We start from the raw sequence: 14,087 nt of genomic DNA on the forward strand, positions 1-14,087 counted from the left end.
TCTTTCTCAGTACATCATTTTTTCTACCTTCCCATCAATCCAATCCCTTGCTCTTGTCCTTACCAACTCTTCCCATTTCCCAGGCAGACCATGCACTTACACAGCTGTGCTGAGAGTATTCTCACTGCCTGGCAGAAGTCCTCCCTCTACTGTCTAAAGAAGTTCATTATCTGTTCTTCACGTTCCCTGTCAAGTTCCTTCTATAATGACTTTCCTAGCTCCCCAGACAAAACTAATCTTGTCCTTCTTTGAATTTCCATTTTTATGCTCTCTAGCATATGTTGGATTATGATGATTTTTTCATTCGTTTTGCTCTGCTAGATCATGTATGCTTTAAGTGGAGGGGTAGGGGAAATCAAAGTTAAGTTTAGTTACCTTGTCCTGCATTAAACTAAATGAAAAGTCTGAGATATTTTAAAGAAAGCTCTATCTTTGTTATCAGTGTTGCATACTGGCATACATACACACACATGAATATAAATATATAGAAGTACTATGTAACATATACCATGCTAGGCAATTTTACATGGATGGTTTTATTTAAGCCTCACAAGGGTCTGTCGTAAAGGTGAGGAAATAGAAATGATTAAGGATTTAAGTAATTTGCCCAAGGTCACGTAGCTAGTAATAGAGCGTAAATTCAGATTCAGATAATCCAACTCCAGAGCCCAAGATTTCATCTGTTACTATTAGTTACCACCCTATATCATATCTATAATGGATAGCTGTTATTTTCTTGGCTGCCTGCCTGCCACTTTAAAAGCTGAAAAGTTCAGACATTGTCCCAGCCTCCTTTGCAGCTAGGATGCAGGCACTTGACCCAGGCTTGACAACACAGATGCACCTGCTGGTGACTTTGAACTGGGAGCTGGTGACTTTGATCCAGAGGCATCGAAATGTTGGTAGCAGGAGGAGTGCCATCCAAATCCAGTGTCTGTGGCTACTGAGTGACCTGCAGCATCTGTTTGTTGTTCAGTGGTAGGGGCGGTAGTGGTGGATTCCTCACCACATTGGTTAAGTGGTGTGCTCTTGGCTGGGATCCACTTGCTGCCTGGCTCCCTTGTTTGGTCTCCTTTTCTAGCCTGGTTCAAATCTTTTCAGAATGTTCTTGAATTATTTAATAACTCAGTAACAAATATATATAATCTTTTTTCCCCTTTTTTTCCCCACTAAGTCAGCCAGAGTTAGTTTCTGTTGCTTGTAGCCAAGACACTTGGCTGGTATGATATCCAAACCCATTATCTTGCATATAGGTTCCTATATTCCTACCTGGAAAAAAAAATCCCACATGTGCCCAGAATTTTATGAAAGTTCAACTGAGTAGAGGATGAAGGTGGCAGATTGTGTATCATTGGGAAGAATGATTTCTAGCTCATCTATCTGACTACCTATTTATGATTCATATTGCAGTTTGCATGGATGAATTGCATGGGGAATTTTCAGTATGTTGCTACTCTACTAGAATCCAGAAATGGATTTTTACCTTCCAAGTAAATTTGATGTCCAGGTCTAACTCTGATTTCCAGGTCTAATTCTAAAACATTTGTAATGAATTTAGCCTTTGAATAATAATAAGAAAAAATACTAAATATCTTTCCTGCTCATTACATGCAAAATGGCTTCCCCAAACTGTAGTACTTATGAAACTAAGATCACAGAGGAAGTTGAATTGCTGAATTATTTAATATAATCTGACTCATTAGAATCTTAGTTTCTGATATGGAAGAAGATATGATAGCTTACATAAAGATTATTGATAAATTCCAAAATGAAATTCACTTTGAAGAGAATGAAATGTGGTTGGGTGTAACTAATCTCTCTGTCCTAATTCAATGAGGGAGCTGAGTTTGCAGTTTGACAAAGGGGTTATAATTACAAGACATCTTGGAACTTCTGGAAGAAGCTACTGCTTCAGATTGCCAAGTGGCCCACTGAGATGTCAGATACTAGACACAAATAAACCTTACAGAGGCCAGAGGTTTGACCTTGGTAAGTCTAGACATACTAACATGATTATCATCACTCTAATCAGATTATAAAGTAAACACACACTCTACAAAGCAAAGAATCTCTTGGGGTTATTTACAGGATGATGAAAAGCTGCTTTCTATCTTTACTGAGGACATAACAGGAAGATATGGGGTGGTTTTTAGCATGAGAGACTTTGGGATGATTAATGGTTTTGAACCAGGATTAATTTGGAGACATTTTTGGTGGAAAGGGAAGGGAGGCGTTACTGGCATCTAGTGGGTTGAAGCCAGGGATGCTGCTAAACATCCTATAATTCACAGGACAGTCCCCATAACAAAGAATTATCTGGCCCCAAAATGTCCAACAGTGCCAAGTTTGAGAAACCCTCAGTTAGACGTAAGAAAGAAATTTTTGAGTCTGAAATTATGTAAATAGTGGAATGGGTTTACAGGTCCAGGACTAGTGTGAGGTGAGTTAAGTAGTTGCCTTAGGGTACAAAATTTAAGTCCCAAAAAATATCAGTTATCAAGATAAATAATATTAAAAAAAAAAACAAAGTCAATGCAAAAAAAAATCTATGATGAACAATATAACAAAATTTTAAATAAAGATAGGATTCAACAGGGAAGGGATTTGGGTATACAAAGTTGAAATATTATTTATCTTGACTACTGAGGCTTTGGCAACTCCTTCACCTGGCCCCTTTTAAGTTTGTGCCTGAGGCAAGTGCCTCACTCCCCTCATCCTAGTCCTGGCCTGTTGGATTATTAAGGGTATGCAATTGTTTTAGCTAACGGGTGATTTGATTTGTTTGTAACTAAACTGGGGTTAGTAAGGTCTCATAAAGTTAAACAAGAAGGCCTTTCCAGGTCTAGAATTTTAGATCTTAGTGACTACATTCAGTAAGGAAGCAATTCATTTATTAAACCCCATAGAATTTCCCTAACATGGGTTTTTAATTTCTCTGATTTATATCCTGGCCTTGATTAGCCAAGATCACCTTCATTATGAATAGTAATATATGAATGGCATCCCAAAGAAATATGTGGCATTAACTGTGGTCTTAAGCAATACTCATCTGTTGTAACTCACCCTTCCAGAAAAATAATCCTTGTATGACTTTTCCATTTTACTTAGCAAGTAAACTATTCCTGCTTCTTATCCTCTCTTCTCCCCAATCCCACTTCACCTCAAAATCAACTAAGTATTCTTTTCTGGGCTCCATTGATTTTGACATTATTTTATATTACTTGTCCCTTTTGTCTCCTAGAATGCCCTAGATAGAATTTTTTAGGGGCCGGAGGAGAATATTTTAAATATTTTTCCTTCTAATTGGTTGGGGAAATATCTATAATTACTAAGTTTATGTATGTGGTATATAGAGTACTCACAACATAAGGCTGACCCCCTCAGAAATGTCAGATGAAAGATTCAAAGATAATTTACTATTCTGAGCAGGGCAAGATAGACAGTTATAAAAAATTACAGTAATATTACTAATTAGGAGAAATGTGGTCTTGGATCCATACCAGAACAAACACTCTAACCATTATAGATTGCTTACTATTAATCTCCCTGGTTTCCGTCTATGTGTGGCTAGCCTATTAGAGTACCTGTATTCAGCAAATGTACTCGTGCATAAAGTAACTGGATATGGGACCTACCACTTCCCCACATCCTGTCACTTAATCTAAATGACATATGTACAATTCCTTTTGATCTATGTTAACCATCTTTATCTCAATGCACATCTCAGCTTCCTATCTGTTATTTTACAAAATGCTTTAATCAGAGGCTAGCAACAAGTTGGGTTGAATTACAAGGTTTGGGTTTAGGATTTTTTTTTCCATTCTGTTAAAAACAAAGCAACATCAAACTTGGGCTCCTTCTTCCCAACCACGTAGTCATTGCTATTGTGATGAGCTATTTTGAGTTTATTTCTTGAAAAAAGAACAGAAAGAAAGAAGAGAAAAAGGACCTAAGGGACTAAGTGGTATATGGGTAGATTAAGAATAATTCCAATATTAATTGAACTGCCAAAGCTAGACATATCCAAATGTTTTCTTCCTTTTTCTCCTTTTTCTTTTATTTTTAATTTGTGGTCCAGCGGTAAACAGAAGTTCATGTGCATTTGTCTACTATTTAAGTAAAGGATGCATTTAATTGTCTAGGATTTAGGACTCTGAGCTGCCTAGATGTGTGCGTTCCAGAAAATCTACCAGAAAGAGCAGTACAGAGCACTGAGTGGAATGCATTTTGCCCTCGGGAAGAAGTCGCTTTAGTATTATGCATTTTGACTAAGGACAGGTCATAGGATCTAAATTGTATGTGGCTAGGTTTTTCAATCCACAAAATGGTGATGGCAATGTTTAAAGCTTCCTTTATAATAAACTGTATACATGAATATTAACTTTGTGGGCTACCTATTGTTCTGTTGCAGAAAAAACAAAACAACTATGTTCTTTAGAGAATTTTAGCTAGACCTTGAAAGAAAATCAAATAAGACAAATGGGGTGTTTGTTCTCTTTTCTAAATACAGAATACTTTTTCTCTAAACAAATGTTACTCTACCTATTTTTATAATATATCCTGGTCAATTGTCCAGTTAATTTTCTTTCTTTTCAAGATTATTATATATATTTTTTATGATAGACTTCCAAGTGAAAAGATAACAGCTTTTTAGAAAGTATATTGAAATGAAGCACGATATTCTATTGATGGGGCTACTTAATCTAGCCATTGACTCAACAAGTTTGGGTTTATAACCAGTGAAGATATTTTTAGCTCTTAGGTGGAAATGAAATGATCAGGTCTTTCAAGCAACCACTTGTAGGACTTAGACACTAAAGCTTGAAGAGATGGGAACTCTGAAGAACCACTGAGAAAAACAGAACATATTCCTGAGGGTCCCTTGGAGACAAGTTCCAAGAGTGGTACCAAGATGGATTTATCATCTTGTTTTGTGAATATCAGAGAAGGAAAGAGGACATTTGCAAAGCAAAGATTCTGCTTACAGTCAGTGCTCAATAAATGAGATGCCAAGAATAAGGCTCTTAAAGGTTCTGTGAGGGCTTGATGTGAGTTAATATGTGAGATTCTGGTTCTTTGCCGTATCTGGTGGGTTCTTTGTGTAGTTATCAAGCTTTAAGGACTAATGACTTTGAGACAGGGAACTAGAAGTACTGTGGAGTCATTGCTTCTAATTATGCTTCTTAAACATCTTATTTTTGCTGTTTCAAACATCTATTTTATGTTTTGCTTTTAGTACTGACACTTCAACATTGTCCCCTTCTAGAGGGGTGGAGAATATAGGGCAAAGTCAAGAAGTCTTTTCTACTGTGAATGTTCCCTCCTGTTCCTTGAAGAAGGGTGAGGAATCCGGAACAGAGTGTGATGCCAGGGTTAAGACAGAGCAACAATCACACATGACAGGTAAGGAAAAGTTTCAAGTCCAAATACTTATTAAGTAGTGAACACAATTATTTAAGATCACAAGAACTTCACACTATTTTTTTCTCCTTAAAAATGACATTTTGATTTGATTATGTAGCTATTAATTTTAAAAAGGAGCCGATATTGGAAACATTGACCTGGAACTATATTTTTCTGTTGCTTTATATTAAAAAAAAAAAGACTATAGTGAATCTCTGTGTGAACTTCAGCCATGAGATCTGAACCAATGATGCTCTAGAGAGCAAAGAAAAGTGGGAAAATGTTCACATAAATGTTGACTGAAATAGTAGAGATGGGATCCTTTGTGAAGAAATAAGACACTCTAGCATTTCTTCAAGTGTGTTTGTTTGGTCCAAATCAGTTATAAGGGTGGTTGTGGAGGTGCTTTAAAAATGACCCTGCTCCTCAGTGGTCTTGAGAAGAATCAAGGCCACAGACTGCAGTGAAAGATTTTCCAGGTAACATTGGAACATGTTTGGAAATACAGCTTTAGAATTCCTTCAGCCTCAGAGGACTGGCTCAGGGCAAAATCTCCAAACAAAACAAATTACTAAACATCCACAATGGAATAAGAAATGCTCCCTTAAGGTGTGTTTAATTGAGCCATTAATGCACAGTGAGGAGCGGCCCAAAGCACTTGCATTTCAACCTCCTGGCTCACTCACTTGGGCATACTAGGCATGTCAGCACAGCCTTGTAAAACACAACCAATTGTCTCTTATTCCGTAATTAACATCTTGTAAAGTTGACAATATGATTATGATTGAATTGAGCCAGTAATGAATTGGTACTTTTATCTGCATATAACATAGCTTCCTCTTGGGAACTAAAGGGATAGTGTGGATAGGAAGGGAGCTGCCCACTGTGTGAAGAAAAGCAAAAATAGTGTTATCAGAAGCTCTGTAAAACCTTTAAAGAATAACAAAGTAAGTGGATCTTAAAGGCTCTGTAATACTTAATTTAATCAGCTTCCTCCTCTTTAGCATAAGACTGGCTGTGTATATAGCACTAAGGCAGAGTAGGAAGAACCAAGTGCCAGGTGCAATTTTACCTTCTTTTTATAGATTATCTCATCTAATCCTGCAAACCAATTATGACGATGTTACAATTATCATCTCCTTTTACAGGTGAGGGAACTAAAGCACAGAGAGGAAAAGTAACTTGTAGAAGTTCACACAGCCAGAAGTTCTGTGCTAAGGTTACCACCTGGAATTCTAACTTTATAGTTGTGCTTTGTACCATTATACCACACTGAGTTTTGTCTACTAACTTTTTTTTTTTTTTTTAACTAAGCTTTATGCCCAATATGGGGCTTGAACTCATGACCCTGAGATCAAGAGTTGCATGCTCTACGGACTAAGCCAGCCAGGCACCCCTCCCTGCTAAACTCTTAAAGCAATGTGTCTCAAGTTGGGGTCCAAAGGCAAATTTTCCTGGACTCAAATTCTGTGAGAATTAGCATTTTTAATGGTCTAATCTTTTGTGACAATCTGAAAAAAATTAACATAAGCATGTTTGGGGAACCACGTTATAATTGGGTATGGGCCTGTGTTGTGACTTCTTTTTGCCTATGTAAATTCCTGCCTCCTGTGAAGCCACAGACTGTGGGAGAGAGGGATTTAGTCATTAAGGTCACATGCTTCTCACGGTCATGACATCATGCTCCATGGAAGAAAATCTCTAAATACAGTTTGTATTCCTTGTTTATTTCTCTGTTGGGAACTTTTCCTTTTTTCATTGTTTGCCAATTCTCATTGGCTATTTTGTTTCCTTAATTTTTTAATGTACTTACAGTGTAGGAAAAGTGAAGATACAGGGTTCCCTGCCTTCCCAACATTAATTATCTGTATTCCTACAGTTATGAGGTTGAATATTTTATTTAAAATAAATAAACAAACAAACTTGTAAAATTAGTCTTCCCTCAAACATCTCTCTCTCCCCACTTACTCTCACCTTCCAAATGCCCAGTGTGGGAAAAGCAGGTTGACCACAAAGTGCAATCACAAATATTGCAAAGGATGCTATATTTTAGTTGAGCAAAGTGATGGAAAAAATGGAAAGTCATGGACAAATGAGGACTGGCAGAGTTAGACTAGTTATCATTAAAGAGGAGAGAATCTACAAGGATTATGATAGGATAGGTGCTTTAAAAGAGAAAGATTTGTCTCAAGGGACTAAGAGAGGCCCTTGGGAAAATTGGTACAGTCTTCACATATTTCTGCACAAATGAATCTCTTTGTGGTTATGTCATGACATCCAACAATTTTGAAGTACATTTTTAATTTTGGAATATGTTAGATTTATAGAACAGTTGCAACTATAATACAGAGGTCTTGTCTCTACCTCTTACCAGTTTCCCCTAATGTCAGTTCTTAACTTACCAGGATACATTCGTCAAAACTAAAAAAAAATTGACAAAAAATTGACACTTACACATTACTTTTAACTAAACTCCAGCTTTTCAGATTTCACCAATTTTTCCAATTTTTTGTCTGTTCCAGGATCCAATTCAGGATACCACATTGTATTTAGCATCTCATAATTTTGTTGGAAATATTTTAAACAAAAATCCCAACCAATATTTGAATCTGTCCTTCTTCATTCTAAGAATTAGTGTGTTGCAGTTATAAGCAGAATTTTGCTAATATATAATAAAGTAAGTTTTTAATAATATTTTTTCTTCCAATTTTCAAACTGTAGTACAAATCAAGACATTTCTTACACAATTTACTACCAAATTTTATTTTAACTATGTTACTTTAACTGATTTAATCATCCTACTATGTTTAGATGACTACCATAGTTGGCTACAGGGGCTTCTTTAAAGTATGCAAAATAGGTTATTAGGATCTGTGGAAAAAAGGAATAAGTAAGTTTGCTGTCTGTATAATCAGTAGAACTGTGTACAATGTACATATTCATTATTTGAGCTAAAAATTAATTAATAAATTAATGAAACAAAAATAGTTTTGATGCATTACAGAATGCTCACATGAATACCTGGACAGTAATGCATTGTCAGATGGTAATTACTCTCTGCCTTCCTCATGACACACAGATGTATACCTTCAAACAGACATGCAGCATTATGATAAAAAAATAAAGTTTTCATCTATTTCAGCAGTATTATATTTGACCACTATTACTTTTATAATATTATGAAATAAGCCCCACCGAATATATAGTTTATATATTGGGGTAAGTTACCTTTACAGTTTTTTTTTCGCCTTTACATTTTTTGGTTTAATAAATAACTCTTAATGTCTAGGAGAATTAACACTTTCCAAGAAGCCAAACTTACTCCTCTTCCCTTTCACATATTTTTAAGAACTGTGGCCATTAGCTAGTGCCAAAATTGTGTGATTGGGGCATACAACTCTATATATTTATTTCTCTGGTGTTTGAATTCAGCTAAATTGGCCTACTTCTGATCCTGACTGGGCTCACTTGTGTGTCTGGGCATGAGCTGTAAGACAGCTAGTTTGGCTGGGCTTAATGAGATGACTGGGTTTGGCTCCATGTGACTCTCACCTTCCTCCTAGGACAATGGGCTAGCTGGGCCTATCTTTCTCATTGTGATGGCAGAAGCATAACAAAGCAAGCCCAGATTTTCAAGCTTCCTCTTGCATCATATCCATTAGTATTCCATTGGCCCAAAAAAGCAAATGGCCAAACTCATAATCATGGGGTGGGAAAATAAACTCTAAATCCTGATGGGAGGAATAGCAAAGTCACCTGGAAAACGGCACAGACACAGAGGGCTGAAAATGCATTGACCTGTTTCTTTCAACAGTTTTGCCTTCTCATAACAGAGGCCCATCTTACAATGTTGAAAATGAGGTAGGGCCTGGCCTTGTAAGGAATACATATAGAAACATTTTCAAAGCCTTAAATTGCAAACTATAGCACCTAATTTCTGTCATAAAATTTAGGAAAGGCAATTAGTAGTTTGGAAATTATGATTTTGCAGATTTTATAGACTAGGTACAGAGTGCTTAACTGAATCACACATGCCCACACCATTGATGAGGACTGATTTCTGAGTCGTGGATCATCTAAAAATGCCCTTTCCCTTTACATCCTTGATTGTCATTCCTTGATCACTATTCTTCATGTGGGAATGGCAGGAGCCACAAAGCTACATGCAATTCATAGAATTGATTCATTCTGAGTAATAAATATATTTATTTTCATTATGCCTATGAACATTGATTTTTTTTTTTTTTTTTTTTTGGAGGATGTTATTATGTGGCAAGGTTTCAGGGTATTTTTAAGGAGTATGACAGGAATCAATTTCTTAAATAAGCACTGAATTATCAGTTATTTGTTCAATTGGCTAATTCTAGGAAGGTTTTAAAATCCTGTCTTTATTCCATTTTTTAAAGAAGTTTTTAATGTTTATTCATTTTTTGAGAGAGAGAGAGAGAGAGAGAGAGAGCGAGCATGAGCAGGACAGGGGCAGAGAGAGAGGGAGACACAGAATCTGAAGTAGGCTCCAAGTTCCGAGTTGTCAGCACAGAGCCCGATGTGGGGCTCAAACTCACCAACTGTGAGATTATGACCTGAGCCAAAGTCAGATACTTAACCGACTGAGCCACCCAGGTGCCCCTATTCCATTTTTTGATGTAAATAACTTAGGAACATAAAGCACTGTGAAGTGAAGATGAGTGTTATGGTCTGAATGCTTGTGTCTGCCCCAAAATCATATGCTGAAATCCTAATGCCCAAGGTGATGATACTAGAAGCTGGGCCCTTGGTGGGGTGATTAGGTCACGAAGGAGGAGTCCTTATGATGGGATTAATGCCCTTTTTAACAAGGTCTGAAAGAACTCCCTTCTACCTTCCCTAAGTGAGGACACAAGAAGTTGACAGCCTAAAACTGGAAGACAGCCTTCACCCAACCTTATTGGCACCCTGATCTCAGACTTTCAGACTCCATAATCGTGGGAAGTAGCTGTCTATTGTTTATAAGGCACCCAGTCTGTGGCATTTTGTTATAGCAGTGTGAAGGGACTAGGACAATAAGGGAAGAAATATAACTTTTTTGTGTGTTTAGAATGACTTATGAGCTGACAACCTAGCTTAAATTTTCCCATTCCACCAGATGTTTCAAATGAATCAAATATTCTTTGACACCCAGAAAATAAAACCAAACAACAACAACAACAACAAAAAAAAAAAAAAAAAAAAAAAAAAAAAAAGGAAAGGAAGGAAAAAGCACAAACAGAAAGAAGAGGAAGTGGTTTATTTATTTAGGTTATTTAGATAAACAGTAGAGATGGCGATAGCATCAATTGCTTATTCCCTAGAATCTCTTACCCTTGGCTTTAAGATAGAGTATTCTTAACATCTGGGTATTCTTCCAAGGTGTCATGAAATACTAATGACCTCCCCTGCGCTAAGCCTAATTTGCTCCTAAATTCTTATTGTCTGGAATATTTCTGTTTCTTATAGCAGGAGTCAAATCAGGTGGAGTTAGATTGCAGATTGTCTTCTGAGCTAGCAAGTCAGGGCCCCAAGTGGAGCCGGACATACATGCAGGGATTTCCATCCTTTAGTACTTACTTACCTGTCTGAGCAAAGCTTACTCTCCATCAGTCCCTCTCCTGCAAGGCTGGAAGACGAGTGGAGTGTGGGGAGGCTCAGTGGTAGAGCAGCCTCACCTGCTTATTTATTCTCACTATCCAGCCTGAGAAGAAGGGAGAGAGTGATTTGGCTACTTTTGGCTCAATGATTAAAAAATGAGATTAATGAATGAGAATATGCTTCCAAATGCTGGTGTGGACAAGTTCAGTTATTTTTTAATTCATGATATATGAAACAAAGATAGAAACAAAGCTTACTACTGTAATTGTTAACATTAGTATAATCTGCAGTTTACTTTTCAAAATTGAGGGAGGGCATTGGGGTAGCAACAGGCAATATTCTGCAAAGTAATATTTCGCAGAACATAGACCATAACCTGTGGTAATTTTTTCATCCCAGGTCCTTAAAACTCACAAACAAGATGGGAATTTTGTAAACAACCCACCCACAGAGCAAAGCTGCTACATTTCAAAGAAGGCTCTTCCTCTCTGGTCTCCCATCCATCTTCCTTCCTCCTGTCCTTCCTCCCTCCCTTTCTTTTCCCCCTTTTTTCTTCTTTCTTTCTTTCTTTCTTTCTTTTCTTCCTTTATACTTAAAGATATACTTTATATCTTTCTTTCATTTCTTCCTTTCTTTCTTTGCATTTTACATTTAGCAACTTGTAAGAATAATATAATACACTCTCTCATACCATTCACCTAGATTCACCAATTATAAACCACTCTGCACATTTGATATCTCTCTTCAATATAATTACTATTATTGTTACTATTAGTATTTTTCGAAATCATTTGAGAGTAAATTGAAGACAACATGGCCCTTTACCCCTAATCTAAATATTTTAGCATGCATCTCTTGGGAGCAAGAACATTCTCTAACATAATCATAGTGCAATTTTCAAACACAAAACATTTAACATATATTTAATACATATATTTAATTTTATATTCAATATAAAATCTATATTCAATTTCGCCAACGGCCCCAGTGATATTCTTTATAGAGTTTTTCTTCTTCACTGATTTGGGATTCAATCCAGGATCATGCATTGCCTTCTGCTGCGGTGTCTCTCTAATTTCTCAATCTAGGACAGTTTCTCTTTTTTTCCTTTCATGACATTAACACTTCTGAAATAGAATTTTTTTAAAGAATGTCCCTCACTTTGGGTGTGTTTAATATTTTCTGAGGATCAGATTCAAATAATGCCCTTTTGGCAGGAATAATACATTAAATGATGGTGCAGTATTTCTTAGTGCATCATGAAAGGAGGCATGTGATGTCAGTTTGTCTCATTAGTGGTACTAAAATAGAACAACTGGTTCTATATCTAACAGATTTTGCTATTGTAAGATTACCATTTTTACTTTCGTAATTCAAAAATAGTCTGTGATGAAGTGTTTTAAGGTGGTGTAAATGTCCACCTCTAAATCAAACTTTCACCTAATAGTTTTAGCATCTACTGATGAATCCCACCTGAGATTATTATTATGCTGGCTGTAACAGTGATCTTCGTATGTTATCATTCCGAAGTTAGAAAAAAATTATAATATTTTACTCTGATATTAATTGGGAGCCTGATTTTGTGATACATAGTTTGAATACTAAGATTTAAGAAACTCCCTAAATTTAACATCAGAATTTTCTTTTTTGATCAACACTGGAAATTTCTCACTTCCTTCTTTTTTAGAGATAATATTGTATAGTGATAATTACTGTTACTAATAATTAATGTTTATTAAATGCTTACTCTGTGCTGAGCACTGTGGAAAGCACTTTTGGTGTCTCATTTGATGCATAGTTATTATTAGACTCTATTTTCCCGGATGAGAATATTAAGGATCAGAGGCTAGTAACTTGCCTAGGGCCACATAGCTAGTTTGTCCCAGCTACTTTTGCATACCCTGCCATTATTTCTACTGTGAAGTAATAAAATGGGAATTGATCTACTCTGGGAATGTTGTCAGTGCCTTTATCTTCCAGTTCCAAGGCCAGCTATATTGTTATATATCGAGTCTCTTTTCTTGCAGCCAAGAGCTGGAGTATTCACTAGTACTGAGGTGAATTCAGCCTCTTGATGTGAAATGGAATAAAAGAAACTGTGAGGTAGCATAAGGCAGTGGTTTTCAAATGCTATCCGGAGGCATTCCCCCCCCCCCCCCCCACTCCTGTGACGGGGGATTTTGGATAACTTTTTTTTTCTTCTCCCCATTCCCCTACTCCTGCCAGTTTTATTGAGATATAGTTGACTTATAAAACTATATCAGTTTAAGGCATACAATATAATGACTTCATATATCTATATCTATCTATATCTAAAAAGTTAGGAATATAAAAATGATGCTGTTAATAATCACTTACAGTAGTCCCGACCTCATCCTTAGAGAATATGGTCCAAGACCCAGCAGCACCACCCCACCCAACAGCTCCATGCCTGAAACTGCAGACAGTACTGAACCCTATATATACTATTTTTTCCTGTACACACATACTTGTGATAAAGTTTAATTTGTAAATTAGGCACACTAAGAGATTAACAACACTAGTAATAAAATAGAACAATTATAACAATATACTGTAATAAAAGCCATGTGAATGTGGTCTCTCAAAATACCTTATACTCACCCTTCCCGTGATGGTGTGAGATGGCAAAATGCCCAGGTGATGAGATAAAGTGACATGAATGATGCAGGCATTGTAATATGGTGTAAGGCTACTATTGACCTTCCAATAATTCTTCAGAAGGAGGATGATCTGCTTCCAGGCTGAGGTTAACCTCAGGTAACTGAAACCAAGGAAAGTGAAACCGCGGTAAGAAGGACTACTACTACATTTTCGATTAACAGTTTTTCCTCTCATATACTGGCTGTATTTATTAAAATATAGTTTTGTTTATTGAAACTAATAATGAAAAATCTGCACTCGTATTTTGCCTTTTCCCCATTTTTCAAGAAATTCATTTTTTGCTGTATTTTACGAAGACATTTTTAGCGATGAATTGTAAAAATAAAGAACCTGTGCTTTCGCCACAGGTAATTTGGGAGTCCGCTCTAGAAGGTTAATTTTGAGGTGGGCGAAGG

The 14,087-nt window shown here is 36.5% G+C and overlaps 1 long non-coding RNA gene across 4 annotated transcripts in view; it reads right to left on the reverse strand.

Annotated features, from left to right (window-relative positions):
- The window catches only part of LOC132660319 (uncharacterized), a 69,586-nt gene that overhangs the window by 26,040 nt on the left and 29,459 nt on the right, over positions 1-14,087 (reverse strand). For all 4 annotated transcript variants that reach the window (XR_013554668.2, XR_009601716.3, XR_009601717.3 and 1 more), the window contains 2 exons: positions 13,633-13,792; positions 10,994-11,113 (listed from right to left, as the gene is read on the reverse strand). This is a non-coding gene — a long non-coding RNA (uncharacterized LOC132660319). The remainder of the gene's footprint in view (positions 1-10,993; positions 11,114-13,632; positions 13,793-14,087) is intronic.

Source organism: Panthera onca, chromosome A3 (assembly GCF_046562875.1).
Source record: "Panthera onca isolate mPanOnc1 chromosome A3, mPanOnc1 haplotype 2, whole genome shotgun sequence".
Classification (NCBI taxonomy): domain Eukaryota; kingdom Metazoa; phylum Chordata; class Mammalia; order Carnivora; family Felidae; genus Panthera; species Panthera onca.